The sequence below is a fragment of the Talpa occidentalis genome, unplaced genomic scaffold (assembly GCF_014898055.3).
Source record: "Talpa occidentalis isolate TD23 unplaced genomic scaffold, MPIMG_talOcc4v2.1 talOcc4.13, whole genome shotgun sequence".
Lineage (NCBI taxonomy): Eukaryota > Metazoa > Chordata > Mammalia > Eulipotyphla > Talpidae > Talpa > Talpa occidentalis.
The window spans coordinates 48,625,231-48,639,372 of NW_023601322.1; the positions used below are offsets into that span (position 1 = coordinate 48,625,231).

At 41.8% G+C, this 14,142-nt stretch overlaps 1 protein-coding gene across 4 annotated transcripts in view; it reads left to right on the top strand.

The window, feature by feature from the left end:
- MTCL1 (microtubule crosslinking factor 1) overlaps nt 1–14,142 on the top strand; it is a 126,048-nt gene that overhangs the window by 24,511 nt on the left and 87,395 nt on the right. The window lies entirely within an intron of this gene.

The window sequence follows — 14,142 nt, forward strand, 5'->3', positions numbered from 1 at the left end:
CTGGCTCCTCCCAAGCTAGTTATATCAGAGCCTCAGGGGAGGGACCCAGGAGCTGTATTTTTGAGAGCTCCCCTGGAGGTTTCAGGTGAGCAGCCCTCTCTGCCTTGAAGTGAAGTGTCTGGGAAGCATCTCTGTAATTGTAGCAAAATGTTTCCCACCCAGGAGAGGTGCTGTGGGTTGCTTAGGTTAATGAAGGGTAAAATAAGACTAGGCATTTGGGGAAGATGAAGCCTTGGAGTGACCTCTTTCCTTCAAAGCTAGGCCCCAGACAGTCGAGCTAAAACATGTAATTGCTCTAGTGAGTTAGTCAGTTCACAGTCTCCAGTTGTATATTTATGACCACAGAAATTGTAAAGGGCAATGGCTCTGTGGCTTCCTGTCCATTAATTATAGTTTTTGGAAGACTCTTCAGAGGCCAGATTCTAGCAGATGCCTGAGAATGGCCTCCGTCTGTCTCCGGTTTGTTAGAACCTGCCACAAATCAGATTCACTCCACCCTGCCTCCTTAGTTGTTCCCTGTCCATCCTTCCCCCACCACCACCTAAAGAGAGCACCCCTCTAATTGCCCTGTGTTGTACAGACTGTGTGTGACTCTGTCATTTCAGGTCACCAGTGGAACAGCAGCTCACATTAGGATGTCTTTGTCGCCATGAACATCAGTCCCTCCTGTCCTGCCTTTGTGATCACCCCATTCAAACACTAGGATCTCGTTTTATTCCACTGCCCTCAGAATATAGCAAGCTTTGTTAGGAGAAGGACAGGTGAGGTGAAGGGGTGGTTTATTGGCCTAGGTGTCTCTGTTTCTGGGAATTCCTGTTGTGGGGAGTAGGTGTGGGAGTGATGGTGAGTAATGGGGAAAAGCAGGAGGCAGAACCCTGTGGGGTGCCAGAAACAGAACTCACCTTTTTTCATCCCAAATGGTTGGCTGGGCCAAGCCATTTCCAGTTGAGAAAACAGCCTCAGTGACAGAAGGTGACTTGCCCCAGGTCACATAATTTGTACCTGGCTGACAGGCCCTCACACCAGTAAGTAACACAGACTCTATAAAGAACAGAGAAAATACTTTATATGTATTTTTTAATCAAAAATACCTTTCCCTTTACTGAAGAGAAGTGGGGGTATTCAGGGCTGACGTGTGAAATGTAAAAAACATGCCTACTATTATATATTCAGACTGGGTGTGTGCAAAATGAAGTACTGAAGACAGGGAATTGCATCCTCCTCCTCGTTTTTAAATCCTGGCATAGACATAGTCTGGACATAGTTGTGTCTACTGACAAACTGTATTCTAATCTCTGCCATTGAGGAAAAAGTACAATATTAAGAGATGAAAACATGCAGCCAATTAAATGATGATGTGACCTAGATCACAGCATGCATCTTAAATTCAATGACTATGACATGTACATATTTTTAAAATTACCTTAGGTAAGCCCTGTTAGGTTCCATGCTCAAACTGCTTCCCATCTGAGCTCGGTGCCTAAGGAGGCCTGAGGAGATTTTAAACCATTCCTGACTGAACTGTTGGCCCTGTAGACTGAGGAAGACTTCTTGGAGCGCCTGGCCCCAGTATCCCTGTTACCTGTGCGAGTACTGTCTGTGTTGTAACTCTTTGTTCTCTTCTACAAGATAGTAAAACCCTGGAAGGCAACTCAGTAGAGAGATTGAAATTGATTATGAAGAGTTTCTTTTGCCATTAGTAGAAAAGAATTTACACAGAGTCAGGGAAGATTAAAGAGTTTTATATATATATATATATGTATTTTTTTTTTAAGATTTATTTATTTATACAAGCACTGGGTACAGTCAGAAGTGCGGGAGGGTGAGGGAATTCACGAGAGCCAGAGCGGGGAACAGAACAGGCAGACTGACAAAATACACTGCTGAGGGGAGCAGCAGGTGCGGCAGGAGAGGTCTGTGCGCCATGTGGGACCCTCGCCCAGTGGCCGGGGATCGAACCGCACTGCAGAGGCTGCAGGCAGCTTCACAGCCCAGCGCTCAACTGCTGCGCCACCAGGGAGGCCCAAGATTAAAGAGTTTTAAGGGTAAGTTTCAGGAAAGCAGGGAAAGTGTGCCTTGGTAATGGCACTTTCTACCAGTGTATATTTAAAGACTGGTTGGTTTAAAGGACATCTGGATTGTTAAGAAGGATTGTGCCTGATTAGGACTACCTCACGGCTGTGGTGCCTGCGTGGCCATCAGGATTGGTGTCCTTGAGCTCTGTTAGAACCGAATTGACCCTAGGTGAGGTGAGCAGCGACAATTGAAGTCTCCAAGCAGTAACTAAATAGAGGACAGCTGGGCCTTTGGTTGTCTCCTTCAATTTCTTCAATGCTGAGAGGATAGCTGGGGATTCACATACCAAATGATTCAGGCTTAACTCTGAATTTGAGTCCCATGTCACGCAGAGGAGGAAAACAGTCCTGCTATCTCATCAGTGGGGGCCACTGATGGCTCCATAGCCAACCGCAGGACAGGAACTGCTGTAAATCATGACCACAGTCCATTCAACCTGTGGGTTGACTTTCTTACTTGTTTTTTGGTGTCATTTCAAAAAAATAAAGTAAATTTGGGTTGGGAAAGTGCCACTTCATTTTTACGTGCATAAAATAAGTGACTATTACAACTTTACATAGATTTTTTTTTCTATTTTAAAATATATTCTTTATCCACATTAATGCGTGTAACCTTATATGCTAATTCCTCTGATATTAATATCACTACATATTTTTTTACTGGAATAATTTTTCTACTGCTTTGTTTGCAATTTTTCTGTGTCATATTTTAAGTAGCTTATGGCAGAGTGTGTGTGTGTATGTGTGTGTGTGTGAGAGAGAGAGAGAGAGAGAGAGAGAGAGCCAGAAACAGAGAGAGAGAGAGAGAGGAGGAAGAGGAAGACTTAATTGATTATTTTATTCTATTTATAATTAAAGTAATTGGATTTAGTTCTAACTTACTTTGCATTTCCTGATGCCATGAGTTTTTCTTCTTTTTTTTCCCACCTTCTTGCCTTCTGTCAAAAATATTTGGCTTGCTTTAATGATTTTGAAGTTGTGTTTTCTGTATTCTTTATTGCCTTTGCAAAATTTAACACACATTTTTAAAGTATATTACCAGTCTACTGAGATAAGCTCCCTCTGACACTGTGACTTGCTTTCATTTAGTTTTGTCCATGTTAAGCTCTGGTAGGTTTTTTGTTGTTGTTTTAATTGTAAATACTTCTGTTTATTCGCCATTTCAGTATGAATTTACCAACTCTTGTTACCACTTTTCTGTCTGGATTCTGTTTCCTTCTTGCTGGAATGCATCTTCTAGTGTTATTTCAGCAAGCACAAGTTGGAAGAAACCTCTTCAGAGAGTTTTTCTATATCTAAAGAAACTTAATTTGGCCCTTACTCTTAAATGGTAATTTAATTTGATAGACAATTTTAGGTTAACAATCATTTTGCCTTAGCACTTTTAAGGATATCATTCCATTTTTATTTTGGGGGTGGGGGTTATTTATTGTGACTACAGTAGCTGTTGGCCTAATTTTTATATTCTTATTCTTTGTGGTTATTTGACTTTTCCTTCTGGTTCCTTTTAAGCTTTACTTATTATCACTGCATCTTCATTATGGTGCATTTCAGGATGAATTTCTTTTTATTCTTTCCTCTTGGGATTTGCAGCATGTTTTCCTCATTTCTTATATTTAGGATTACTTGGAGTATAATACCCAGCCTGTCTGTCTCAGTATATTTACTTGATGTCCAAGTCCAACTGATGATGACAAAAAGAAAGAGTTAAAGTTTGTATTACTAGATATCAATACACTGAGTTTAGTGTATTTGTGGCCATCATATAAATCTCACAGGAGTGTGCTGATATAAAAGAGTAAACATTTTTCACTGTTTTTATTTCTCCTTCAATACTATTCAAGAAAGAGCAGTTTAGTCAATAGCTTCATGGAAAACAACAGTTCCCTCTGAGAGGGGTTTGCCTTCTCTCCCGTTTTCCAGAATGGAGGACTTTCTCTTCTGAAGCTTTGCAGAGGAGCAGACAGCCATCCAACTAAAAACTTACAAGTCCATTTTCCTTTGTTCCAAGCTTACTAGAGTAGTTTCTAAAATATAATTTTATGCATTAACTACTTGCTGTAAGACAGTATTGTCCTAGTTAAGTTACTCTGTGTACTAAGAAGTCTTTGCGCTTATAGGTAATCACAAATGTTTACATAAGAAATTCGAAGAATGAGCAAGTAGGTGATTTTTTGTCTTTTCATGCAAAATTATTTTTTAATGTGTACTTATGACATGAAGTCATATGGGTTTATAGCATGATTTTTGAGGCATTGATCCTTAAAACTTTGAGGCATGTTAGCAAATAAACACAAATAATTAGGAAACTGTCTTGGGAGAGATTTTGGAAGTCCTGTTGACCTCAGATGATCTGCAAAGAATGAAGGCATGGCATTTCTTTTGCTTTCAGAGGAGGAAACAGAGACAGAGATTGCTTTTCTGTCTCGCCTCACAATACACAGTTTTGCCCAAAAACTGCCTTTTAATGTCAATTAAAAGAGAGACTGACCTGCCCCAGGTGTAAGGTAGAATACATTGCTTTGAGAGTTGGGAGGGAGGCACATGGAGTCCCTAGCTACCTTCCACCCTGAATGGTTATGTAGCAGCTAGAACATACTAACAAGCCAGCTTCAACAGCATGAAAAGCCACAAATTAAGATCTCAACCTAAAGATACTGTATTAAAGGGAAAGACACTCCAGAAGTCTGGAACTATTGTATTTTGGTACATGTCATGTGTTCATCTGAAACAAAAATACGTTGAAATATGGGGAACTGAATAAGGTACAGGCAGGGGGTGCTCCCTTGGAAGCACATCCTCTAGTAGGATCAGGGGGGTGTGCACAGTGGGGGAAGAGGCATCAACAGAGAGAGATTCAGCTTGAAACATGAAGGTGCCTTCCCTTAGGATTCCTTAGCCTTACCAATGGCATTTATATAAGATCCTACCCTATGCAGGATGTTTATTAAGGTCACATTCCCCAGAGATCAACATCAGCATCTCTTTCTGATCTTCAGAGAGGTCAGAATAACTCTAAATCTGACAAGTTCAGGGAGAATACCAATTTGGTGGAGCAGCAGTTTCTGCTCACAAGTCTGGTCAGGCGGTGATGTGTGTAACACGGTTAAGTGCTATACAAAGGGGGTTGCTGGAAGCATCTGTATTGAGATTGTAACAAGGACATGAGAGTGACACCTCTTTTCTCTGTGACAACTGCTGCCTTCTGGGAAACATGTTCCCTGTCTCCTAGAGCCCAATCTGCTGAGTAAGTTTGGGGACAAGTGTCTTCATGATTGGTTAGCAGAGTAATGGTTGTCTATTGGTCTTATTGCTCACTTACTTTATTTGAGTGGTTCTTCTACTAATCAAAATCCAATTTAGAGCTCTCTTACTCATGTGCATTCAGGCAACAAGAATTTGCTCAAGCATGAGAAACAAGTTAATGACCATTTCAGCATAGTGCTTCATGATCTGGTTTCATTTGTACTTTATTACCCTGTGAGGCAATCACCCTCACTGGACAAATGCCCCAAGGCCCAAAAAGATCAGGGAAGTAGTCATAAATGATTTATTCAGAAATCCTTGTGCTGTGGGGTGGTCATTGCTGAAGCCACAGTTCCAGGGTAGCATCTGGAACCCAGTAGTTGCTCTTGTGTTTGGGGAACAGAGTTGAAAATTGAATATCCAACTAGTTCTTTTGCCTGTGAGGTCTTCTCCCCACACGTGCAGTGTTTTCCACCAAGCAACTCCAGACCACTTCTTTTTGCAAAGACTGTTCCTAGGCCCAGAACGCTTTCATAACAAGGTTTCCTAGAGTCCCAGTTGAAAATTCTTCTCACCTCACAGACTCATGCGTGAAGATACTTGGCTTTGCTGAACAGTTTTAAGTGGAATGAGTAGAAGATCCAAGGGTTGTGGTATTTTTGCCTTGAAACCTTGGTCAGAGCTGTAAAAGTATATGATGACAATAGCACGCTGCACAGCAATACACAGATTTTGGGAACGGAAAAATAAATGTAATAATGGCTAAATTTGAAACTGTGAAAGGTGAGGAAAGTCAGCTAATGCACACACAAACAAGGAAGGATGTGAGGGAAAATAAAGCAGAAGTAATTTACTTTTGCACCAAGCAGTGCACACGCGCCTATCAGTTAATGGATGTGGTAAATTTTGATGTGCTTGCTATTTGGGAGCTTATTTCTCAGTGTGCTTGGTGGCCATCCAGGAACTCATCAAATCAAGTTAATGGAGAGTTAAATGGCTCTTGAATCAAGCTTGCTGGAGGGAGCTGGAAGCCAGGCCTGACTGGCTGCACTTTCCAGGGAAGGCTGAGGTCTGAGGGGGAGCTGTTGAAAACCAGTTAGGCTGCATCTTCAAGGATGTGGTTGTTTCCCCAGACCCTATTCCCTGCCCCCCCACCCACCCCAATCCCCAGCCAGACCAGCTTACCCTCTGTGGACCTGTAGTCCTTGCTTTCTCAGGAGTCTAACTCAGACCTCCCCCAAACCACTAGACCAAGCCTGATGTCTTCTCAACAGGATATCAGCCATTTGTTAGGAGTATATTGGTAGGTAGGAAGCATATCTGATACAATTTTTTTTAATTATGGAACATTTCAAACATATATAGTATTTGAGAGAATAGCTTAGTGAACCTTCTACTCTTTATTACCCAGCTTCAACCATTGTCAACATTTTCCCAGTCTTGTTTTATTTATTCCTTCTCCCTCCCTCTTTCCTTTATATTGAGTGTTTTAAAACAAATCCCAAAAATCTACACACACACTATTTAGCACTTCTAAATTCCTTATTTTTCAACTGAAAAATGTACAGCAGAACGAACTGATGGAGTCTATAATTTATGCAGTTTCCTTTAACAAAGTCTGTAAGTCCTTTACTTCATAGGGAGCAAGTGTAACACCGGCCACAATTCTGTGAGTTTTCAAGATATATGAGCTGCTCGTTCACCTCCTTGGCTCAGGCTTTTCCTTTGGGGTTGGTGGTAGAAGTTATTGATATATTTTTCTACTTCATCACAATTAAGCCTGCATCATCTTATTAACTTAAATTTATTTCGGAAAATTGAATGAATTAAAAAAAGATTCATTTATGCATACAAGAACTGGGGTACAGGCCAGATATGTGGGGGATAAGAGGATTTGCCATAGACAGGGTGGGGAACAGAACAGGCAGACTGACTGAAATACACTGCTGAGGGGAGCAGTGGGCGAGACAGGAGAGATCTGCTGCACCATGTGGGTAGCTCCCTGGCTGGCAGAGTTTCAAAGTCATGCTGCAGAGTCTTCGGATAGTTTCACAGTGCTGTGCTTAACCCCTTGTGCCACCAGGCCTTAGGAAGAACCCAGAATAGAGAAATGTAGGATGGGTAAGCCCAGGGCAGAAAAACTGGAGAAGATGCTCTAACCTTGATAGAACATTGTTTTAGCATTTTGAAGACTTGTTTTTTTTTTTAAATTATATCCACATGTAAATATACAAAACATATCAATTCATATATGTAAGTGAATGAAAAATGTACACAAGTTGTGTAACTGGTGTGTTAGTATGTTGGAATCATTTTTCCTTTTTTTTGCTTGGCTCTCTCCTCCCCAGTGTGGTGTAGGTCTATTGCTAACTATCCTAGGTCTTAGTTATAGGTAGGTTTATTAGTTTCTTTTGTTGCTGTAACAAATTACCACAAAGTTCCTTAAGATAAGTAAATTTATTAACTCACAGAATTGTGGTTCAAAAGTCTGAAATGGGTCTCCAGGCTAAAATAAAAATGTCAGCAGCACTGCATCCCTTTCTGGAGGCTCTAGAGAAGAGTCCATTTCCTTTCCCTTTTAGCTTCTAGAGACCGCCTGCCTTGCTGAACTCAAGCCCTCTTCTTCCATCTTCAAATCTGCAGCGGTGGGTGGAGGTCTTGTTCTGGTTCTCTTTTCTGCAATGGAATTCTACTCAGCAATCAAAAAGATAAACTCATCCCTCTTCCATTTTTAAGGACATTGTGATGATTCTGAGCTCATCAGGATAATTTCTCTTGTTTTTAAGGTTAGTTGACTAGTGACCTTAATTACCCATTGCCATATAAATTAGTACAGTCACAGGTTCCATAGATTAAGGAAGTGAGCATATGATATGGAGGGAGGAAGGAAATTATTCTGCCTATCACACAGAGAAAGAAATAAGGTAAAAGCTTCATGATTCCTTCTTGCATTTGCATATTTGGGAAACTGAGGTCTGAGGCAGAACATTTTTATGCACCACTGGGCATTAGATGTTTAAAAATGCTTGTCTAATCTTTCTGAAAAGCATCTGAAGTAGACATTTTTACATCCTACTTTCTTGGAAAGAAAACCACAGCTCCAAGTGGCCAACATGCTGCCCTCTGTAGCGTGACTGGTACATGGTAGAGCAGAGACACTCACAGCCAGCCTGCTGATGCCTCAGCTCTTTCTACCACATGCTGAGTGTGTGTCATTACCTGTCAGACCTCCCATTTCCTGTCTGGTATTCATTTTCCATGATACCATTCTGCCTGCTCACATCATCCTCCAGGGACACGAGGAATAATGTGTTTTCCAGAAGTCCCTGTCTGAAAGAAGATTTAAGGATCATTGGTATTTTCAAACTTCTTTAATTTTTGTGGCTCCTGATTGTCTCTCGAAGGGACAACCCTTTTTTTTCCTATCCCCTTGGAGCATGAATTTAATTGAGAATTAGCCACTTCAACTGCATTAGAAGATTTATGTGACAATTCTGAGCTAAAACTTCACCTGGATCCTATTCCTCCCTGCTTCCTGCCGCTCTCAGGACTGAATCCCTTTTTTCCTTCTCTTTTTGTCTTTGACACATGCCTGTCCCATTTTTTTCTGTAACAAGCTTGGATCCTTTTTTTTTTCAGCGTATGGACTTGCATATGCGCATGTCCCATTTAAATATGGTGTGACATCTGTCAGGCATTGTGAACAGTCACAACAGCACCCTTTCTTAAAGACTGGGGTGCTCACACATTGTTTTTTGTTCTTTCTGTTTGTGATAAAAATCTAGCTGTAAAGATTCTGTAAAAGAGCCCCTCCTTTCTTTACCCAGCCTAGTTTTCCTCCTCCTGATGACTACATACAGAATGTCTGGGAGTTGGTGGCCCAGAATGGGACCGCCACCCCCAAGAGTTGTCTGGTGATGTCTTCTGTGATCTCCACTAATCCCTGAGCCACCAGGAGATGCCAGCATGTTTGACCTGGGCTGTGAACAGGATCAGAGGAGGACTCACCTCTTGCCTCCTAATATTTGAGAATATTTGAGTTTTGGAGATTCTCAGTTAAGTTCTTCCTTAAATTCTAAAATGATTGAAAAAAATAAGAACTACATTATATATGAAAATATTTTGAGGGTATGTGCAGGTGTATTTTAAAAAAGAATAGTAAGAAAACCCATTTTAGGAAATAGTACCTTACCCATTGGTTTGAAAATCCACCTATGTCTGTCTCTCACCTTAAGTTAACATTGTCTGGAATAGTATTAATTTTTTCTTGCTTCTTCTTATTCTCTGCCAATTATGGCATATCCCAAAGAATTATATTGTTTAGCTTTTCTTATTTTTGAATAAGCAGGAAACTGGAGCGATATTTAGATCTTCTTTTATGACATACATTTATGTCTCGAGAGTACTTTTTTAATGTTTATTCAAGCTGATGACTAGCTATAATTTATTTATTTTATTGCTTTTAGTTATGCCACTCTCTGGATCGCTTCTTGTTTGGTTATTTACACTGTTATTTTTGCATTCTCTGTGAACACACCTCTCTGTCTCCTCCCACCCTGTCCTATAATTTCCCTAATGTGTTTTCCTAGGACTAGTTGTGCTGGGCTATATGGTATGCACATGTTTGATTTAGTTTTTTTAATTTTAAAATAATGGTAAAATAGACATACATAAAATTGAGCCCTTTAACCATTTTAGGTGTATTTTCAGTGACATTGAGTACAATTCACATGGCTGTGCTACCATCGCCACCAGTCAGCTCCAGAGTATTTTCCATCTTGTGATATTGAAACTGTCCCTATTAACTATTGACTCCCTACTTCTCCCTCCCCTCAGCCCCTGACAACCACCATTCTTGCCATCTCCATACATTTGACTGCTCTAGGGCCCTCAGGCAATTGGGACCATATAGTGGTTGTTATTTTAAGACTGGCTTTATAGACTGGCTAGTCTATGACTAGTATAACCTCTTCAAGATTCATTCATATTGTAGCATGTACCAGAATTTCCTTTGTTAAGGCTGAGTAATATTCCAGTGTATGTATGCATTTAAGTACCACACTTTGTTCACCCATTCATTCATCAGACATTTGCGTTGCTTCCACTTCTTGGTTATTTTGAATAATGCTGTTGGACATGGCTGTACAAAATTATCTGTTCAAGAAGTTTCACTTTTGAGTATATAGCCAGAAGTAGAATTGCTGGGTCATATGGTAAATCTCTTTTTCAGATTGATTTGCCATTGGTTTATAATACTCTCTAGGTTTCAGGAGCTTTGAGCCTTGATACCTGCACGTGCCACACTGCCCCCACCACCAGAGTGCTAGTACCTTTCACACTGTCAAATTGACCCCTCTACCCATTCTTTCCACCCTCCTTGCCTGTCCCCTCGGTAACCACCAGTTTGCTCTCAGAATCTAGAAGTTATTTTTTGGTGTGTTTTGTTAATTTGCTTAGTTTATTTATATTCCATGCATGAGTGAAACCATCCAGTATTTCTATGTTTTGAGAAACCACTGTTCTTTTTCACAATGATTGCATCATTTTACATGTCCATCCACGGGGCACCAGAGTTCCAATTTCTATACATCCTTGCCAACACTTTCTTTTGATAGTATCCATCCTGATGGATGTGAAAAGTTATCAACTGTGGTTTCCACTTGTATTTCCCTAATGATTAGTGATAGTAAGCATCTTTTCATGTGCTTAGTGGCCATTTGCATATCTCTTTCAGAAGAATGTCTATAAAGTTGTTAGTTTTAATTCATATTCAGTTTTACTAGTGATGTCGAATCATTTTAAAAGTGATTGTAACAGCTTATATGTAACCAGCGGTTCATGTGAATTTTTTTTTTTTAATAGAGGCATATTTTATTTATTTATTTATTTATTTATTTATTTATTTATTTTTTATTTGTTTGTTTGTTTTGTTTATACAAGCACTGGGTACAGTCAGAAGCGCGGGAGGGTGAGAGAATCTACCAGAGCCAGAGCGGGGAGCAGAGCAGGCAGAAGGGCCGAAGTACACTGCTGAGGGGAGCAGCGGGCGGCAGGAGGGGTCTGTGCGCCATGTGGGACCCTCCTCCGGTGGCCGGGGAGCAGCCGGGGTTTAAACCGGCGCCGCAGAGGCCGCGGGCAGCTTCGCAACCCAGCGCTCTACCGCTGCACCACCGGGGAGGCCCGGTTCATGTGAATTTAATTTGTTTCCTATCCATGCCAACTCTTATATGGTCAGACTTTTAAAGTGTTTGCCTGTTTGCTGGATGGAACGATATATCCTGATGGTTTTATTCATCAGATGTTGCACTATCTCTTCTGATTTGTGGGTGTATCTTTTTCATTTTTTAAATAATACCTTTTGATGAACAGAAGTTAAAAATTTACCTTTCCCTTTATGGTACATACCCCCAAATCATTGACATATTTCCCTACAATTTTATAGGTTTGCCAACTTTTGCAATTGAGATCTTGACTCAAATGGGCTTTATCTTTATGGTAGGCTGTCAGTGGAGAGCTTTTTTCATTTCCGCCACATGGAGGACCAGTTGTTCCAGTCCCTTTTATTGACTCCTGTCTTGGAGTAGTCACTCCCAACTTGAAGTGAGTCGTGTCCCAGAATTTTCAGGGAGATTTTCCAAACTGCCTCCCCCTCCCTATTCTGACAAGTGAGTCCTCAATGGAGCTTGTACATGTGTGAGTGTGAGAGAAAACACACCCAGCAGACTCTGACCTCTCTCCTCTCAGGCCTGGGTTGGGCCACTTGCTCTTGTACTATATGCTTTTCCATGTATGTGTTCTGAAGAAAAGAGGTTGTCAGTTTGTCTGTCACAGGTTATGTGAGGTGGGTATAGTGACGCACTCGGCTGTGTGTCCCTGAAGGAGTGACCAGCTGGTTTTTCCACTGGTCTGGTATTTTCATGACCTGTCCTCACTGGAAATGATGTTTTCTAGGAAACCTGTGTTTTTATTTCTAAATTGCAGTTATTCATGATTACCTAGCCAGGTTGTCAAGACTTGGGGTGTCCAGGGGGGCTGTCACTACTGGCGCTTTCTCACACCATTCCTTACCTTGTTTGGAGTAAAAATAAGGCTAGGAATAAATTGAAGGTTTTCCCTCTCATGAGGAAACTTTTCTCGAGGTGTCTTTAAGGGTCTGCAGACTCCTTTGACAGACTCCTCTGTGCATGCTTGCTCCCCAGAGAGTGGAGCCTTCACTTTGGCCAAGCCCAGTGCCCCGGGAGTGATGGGTGTGAGTTATTGAAATGGGATGATTATACAATAATTACCTCATTATTTCTAATCATTATAAATACCTGAGGATTGGAAGTACATGCACTGGGATTTTTTTTTTTTAAATTGGACTGGCTTCTCTGAGCTTCCCATGGGAAAACTCTGTCCTTATGAGCCTTAAAATGCAAAAAGGGGGATTTTTTTTTTCTGTTTTCAGAGGAGACAAGAGTTGAATGGACAGAACACCCAGTTTAAGAGTGAGCTTGGAAATCTGGACTTGCCAGTTTCCTTCTCTCCCCTCACACTGGGCCTTGTCTCCTGGCACCCATCTATAATCACAGTGGTCATTCTTCCAAGTGGCCCACATTGGTCTGGCTCTTCCCAAAGGAAATCTGAGAAGATGGTCAGCCTTTTGGAGTGACGGTGTCCAGCTCCCCAGGGGGCACTCAGAAGTTGCCAATCCATGTGGGTGCTGAGTTTTCTGGGGCTGCCAACACAAAGTGTCATAGCTGGGTGTTGGTCTAAAACAGAACTTAATTCTCTCAGGGGTCTGGAGTCTACGAGTCTGAAATTGAGGTGTTGGCAGGCACTGGGGAGAATCCTTGTCATGACTTGCTATGCTTTTCTGATATTTCCGGGCCTTCCTTTGCTGGCAGCTGCCTATCTCAGTGTCTACTTCCCTGGGTGTGCCTGCTTCACACACAATCTCGTGTTTTGTGTGTGTGTGTGTGTCTCCCCACCCCCATGTCTCTTCTCCTCTTCTTTTGAGGACACTTGTCATATTAGATCTGGGACCACAGTGACTATATCTTAACTTGATTATATCTGACCCTATATCCAAATAAGGCCACATTCACAGGTACTGGAGTTTAGGATTTGAACATGACTTTGGGGGGAATCCAATTTAACCCGCAGGACTAAGACAAGCACAGATATGGAAAGAAAGCCCTCAGAAATTCTTATGGGTATTCGACCCCACCTTAGCATCCAAGTACAGAACCAGTGAACTCCCATTTTCTTTCTTCTTTTTACTAATTCATTCTCTCCTATTTTTCTTAAACTCCTGGAGAGAGAATTTGAGTAGCACCATTTTAGGGCTCCTTTCCTTGCTGTCTGATGCTGAAGTACCCCTGAAAAAGGAGGACCTCCTGCTGTGTGGGAGGAGCTGGTTGGACGTTGCCCCTACACCAGTTCCCTGCATCCTTCCTATGTGGTCTCGCTGGTCTTCAGTTCCCAAAGCAAAACCCTCAGAGCTGCCCTGGCTGTCCTCTCTATGGGCTACTCACTCTGTCAACCTCTGTGCTCCAGTGCCTCCTGGTTCTGTCCCTTTGTTCCATTCTCAAAACCTCACATGAGACTGTTTGCAGCTGTCCTGTGACCTGGCTCCTGCCCTCCAGCCTTTTCAGCACCAGCTGCTGGGTGGGCCTTCTTGAAAGGCCCACAAAAGTCATTCCCAGGCTCAGAAACTGGAACTCGCCTTCCAATGAATGAAGTAAACTAGCATTCGCCCCCCATCACCTTGACCCAAGCTCTTTCCACCCCTGCCCATCCCTATTCCTAAGAGCCCTGCTGACCATCCTCAGCCACAAGC